Genomic DNA, 4,567 nt, shown 5'->3' with positions numbered 1-4,567 from the left:
TCACTCTGTCACCCAGGCTGGAGTACAGTGGTGTGATCTCGGTTCACCGCAACCTCTGCCTCCTGGGTTCAAGCAATTCTGCTGCCTCAGCCTCCCGAGTAGCTGAGATTACAGGCATGCACCACGACACCCAGCTAACTTTTGTAGTTTTAGTAGAGACAGGTTTCACCAGTTAGCCAGGCTCCTCTTGAATTCCTGGCCTCGAGCGATCTGCCTGCCTCAGCCTCCCAAAATGCTGGGATTATAGGCATGAGTCACTGCAACCAGCTTCTTTATTTTTCAGTAGAGACAGGGTCTTGCTGTGTTGGCCAGGGTGGTCTCGAACTCCTGGCCTTAAGCAACCCTCCTGCCTCGACAAAGTGCTGGGATTACAGGTGTGAACCACATGCCCCATCCAGATTAGAGTTTTTAAAACCTCTCAAGGCTAGGAAGCCAAGTCAAGGATTCACCATCAGACTGTGCCTGTAATACATGTACAAATTGGGTGAATTTCTCTCTTCGTGAAGTTTCAAAATATCTTGGTTTCCTAGGCCTGTCAGAAAGTAACATTCTTCACTAACTATAGGTCAAGAATCTTGTGAAAGAACAGCATAGATAATGTACCAGGCCAGTCTTACCAAGGGGCTTTTTTAAAAATTAAATCAGTTTTATTTAAGAATTTCCAACATTGACAACTCTTATAATAAACATCCAAGCACAGGACACAGAATTGCAGCAAAGAGCATTCTTATGGGTAGCTAACAGACATTAGAACTTCCACTCTTTTTTGAGACACCTAAGCTCACTGGCGATCTCTGCTTCCAAGTACTCTTGCAAAGCACACTGCAAGCTCAGTCCATGTTCTCAACCCATCAGCTTCAATTCACATTACCACACTTACAGATCAGTAACAGAAGAGAACACACACCATACAACATTCACAGCAGTTGACAAAGGGGTAGGGGGAATACAAGTATCATTTCACTTAACACATTCAACTAATGTGGGTTATCTAAGAACAAAAACTCACTTAAAGTCTTCCAACAGATGTGGATGTCCTTTGAATGCAAAAAAAATTCATACATGGCCGGGTGTTGTGTGGGATTATGCCTGTAATCCCAGCACTTTGGGAGGCCGACGCAGGCAGATCACAAGGTCAGGAGATCGAGACCATCCTGGAGAACATGGTGAAACCTCGTCTCTACTAAAAATAGAAAAATTAGTTGGGTGTGGTGGCGGGCACCTGTAATCTCAGCTACTCAGGAGGCTGAGGCAGGAGAATGGCGTGAACCCGGGAGGCAGAGCTTGCAGGGAGCTGAGATCACGCCACTGCCCTCCAGCCTGGGTGACAGAGCCAGACTCCGTCTAAAAAAACAAAAATTCATACATTGTTTGCTATCATTGCCTTCTGCACATTGTCTCATCAAAGCCACAGGACTGAGAGGCACATCTGGCCAAGTTAAAAAATATCCATTGGCCAGGCGCAGTGGCTCACACCTGTAATCCTGTAATCCCAACACTCTGAGAGGCTGAGGTGGGCAAATCACCTGAGGTTGGGAGTTCCAGACCACCCTAAACAACATAGAGTAACCCCCTCTCTACTAAAAATACAAAGTTAGCCAGGCGTGGTGGAGCATGCCTTTAATCCCAGTTATTTGGGAGGCTGAGACAGGAGAATTGCTTGAACCTGGGAGGTGGAGGTTGCGGTGAGCCGAGATTGCACCATTTCACTCCAGCCTAGACCACAAGAGCGAAACTCTATCTCAAAAAAATAAATAAATAAAAATAAAATAAAAACATACCCATTATGCACCACCAAGTTTCTGCACATGCTCTCTCCTTTTCTCACTCATACTAACCTTTCATGCCTCGGCACCACCATCAGTCCCACACAAGGTTTCAAAAGTTCTAACAGCCTTCTGGTACCATATCGCAGCCTTGCATTCACAGCATTGATACTACTCCATGAAATAAAGAATAGTAGATAAAAATGGGACAACCACCATCAAAGACACAACCTGTGATGTGTGATGATGAATTCTTGAATGAGAAAGCATGCAGACAGAAGAAGTATTCCTATGGCAGAATATTTACAGCACTACTTTCAATGAAGTGCTTCTTTCATAAACATTTGAAATGAGATGAACTGCAGAGATTAAATGAAGGCTATTGTACTTTTGTATATGAGAGAAGAAAAGTGTTTAAAAACAAAAGAACTAAACACTGTGACACCATGATCTCCCAAAAGGAGATTTTCTTAAGGAAAAATCCATATGGTGGGGTTCAAATTAAAACAAGGAGTGAAGAATGTAGTTCTAATCAATGGTTTCCATTTTGAACATGCAAAAAATTCACTTGACAAGTCCAGGGATAAAATATTACAGAAGGCTTTTGATATCAATTGTAGTGTGTTGGTTTAACAATCAGGCAAACAGCAGTTCACTTTCAACCATTCAATATTTCAACCTTTCATGTAACAAAGCATAAAATTCCTTTAGCTCTTCCTTTTTCTAAAGAAAAATACCAAAAATACTACTGAATGTATCACACTGAACAAAACAATTTTGAAAATTCTTAGTACATATGTATTTTACAATGAGTTTAGAAAAATTTGAATTCCCAGCATTCTATATCAAGCAACCACAATCCCACTGTTTACATTTTCCTCAGCCAGAAGACTTAGAATCCATGCTTGAGCCAAAGCCTCCATTAAAACCACTGCCCCACCCTGCATTTGATGCTGATCCCCAACCAATTGCTGCCCCAGAATTAGAACCACTATAAGAGTTATTTCCAGAATTGAAGGCCTGGTTTGGCTCCCTCTGCGTGTTGCCTTGGCTTTGGTTATTACCCAATGGGCCTGGCTGGTTCTGCTGGCTGGGTAACTTGCCCATGATACCCCAACTGCTGTGTAGCACTGCCTGGGCTGCAGCCATCACGGCTGGATTAATGCTGAACTCACCAAAGTTTATACCACCAACCATATTACTACTTTGGTTGTTTTGCAAACCAGCTGCACCCCCTCTACTATTACCAAATCCAGTCTGATTCCCAAAGCCACCTGGATTACCACCAAATCTTCCACTTCTTTCTGTCTATTGCTATTGTGCTTAGGTTTGGCATTGGGTATTTGAATGCTGATTCCTTTAATGATCAAGTCCTCTCCACAAAGAGATTGTGCAACCCACATATGTTTATTGCAGCACTATTCACAGTAGCAAAGACTTGGAACCAACCCAAATGTCCATCAATGACAGACTGGATTAAGAAAATGTGACACATATACACCATGGAATACACTGCAGCCATATAAAAGGATGAGTTCATGTCCTTTGGAGGGACATGGATGAAGCTGGAAACCACCATTCTCAGCAAACTATCACAAAGACAGAAAACCAAACACCGCATGTTCTCACTCATAGGTGAGAACTGAACAATGAGAACACTTGGTCACAGGGAGGGGAGCATCACACACCAGGGCCTGTCAAGGGGTGGGGGCCTGGGGGAGGGGTACCATTAGGAGAAATACCTAATGTCAATGACAACCTGATGGGTGCAGCAAAACAACATGGCACATGTATACCTCTGTAACAAACCTGCACGTTGTGCACATGTACCCTAGAACTCAAAGTATAATAAAAATCAAAAACAAATTTAAAAAAGAGAGCGATTGAGCAATCTGATCATCTGCAAATGTAACAAAGGCAAAGGCCCTGAACGGCTTGGAGATGAAGACATCACCACTTCCCCGTTCTGACAGAAAAACTGTGACAGCTCATCCACTCGTGTTCTCTGTACTGCCCCAAAAACACTTTTCTGCTTCTCAAAGTTTCATCTGGGCTTTGCTAAGAATTAGGAAGTTTACAGTCACACCATTGTCCATCTACCGTATGTCGCTGTGACATTACTTTCACCTGTGTTTCATATTCCATAAAATGAACAAAGCAAACCCCTCTGAATGACCAGTCTTAATATCTTTTTAGACCTGCACCATAAGAACTCCAAAGGTACTAAAATATTCTTTCAGATCCTGTTCAGTTGTTTTCCATGGGAGATCCAACACTTTTCACTTTCACTGCTGATGAAGCATCTGTCTCATCCATTTTGCTTCTGTTGTCTTTGGGATAGTTGAAAACATACACCGGATTTCCCCAGCCAGCATCAGGGCATGCAGAATTCCTTCTACCAGCCAGAAAACTCTCATACACTGAGACACTGGATTCCTGTAGCAAAGCCTGCAAGCCCCTTGGCCGTAACCGTGGACAGCAGCACCGTCCCATTGTCTCCTGGTGGTATTTAAATGGGCTCATTATTCTCATCTTCGGTTACCTGAATATATTCAGACATCTTTCACTTTTCTGCTAGGCTGCTGCTAGGAATCCCAACAGGGACACTGAGGGAGTGACAGATTCAAGCACAGCCCAACAACCACTTCGCTCCCACAAAATGCTAGGGGCTTTTTATCAACTCTATAAAGACAACATCAACTCCTCAAGCAGTTTATTCATATCTGAAAATATGGCATTCCAATCAAAGCCTTGGTAAAATAACCAGTGTCTCCAATGTCCTATTACAAAAGAAAACATAT

The 4,567-nt window shown here is 42.9% G+C and overlaps 1 pseudogene; it reads right to left on the bottom strand.

Annotated features, from left to right (window-relative positions):
• Window positions 1-2,645: 2,645 nt before the first annotated feature.
• LOC105504475 lies at window positions 2,646-4,326 on the bottom strand (annotated as a pseudogene).
• Window positions 4,327-4,567: the final 241 nt, after the last annotated feature.

Source organism: Colobus angolensis, unplaced genomic scaffold (genome assembly GCF_000951035.1).
Source record: "Colobus angolensis palliatus isolate OR3802 unplaced genomic scaffold, Cang.pa_1.0 Scaffold92, whole genome shotgun sequence".
Lineage (NCBI taxonomy): Eukaryota > Metazoa > Chordata > Mammalia > Primates > Cercopithecidae > Colobus > Colobus angolensis.
Note: the sequence above shows the minus strand (reverse complement) of the source record. Positions and strands in the feature narration are given on the sequence as shown.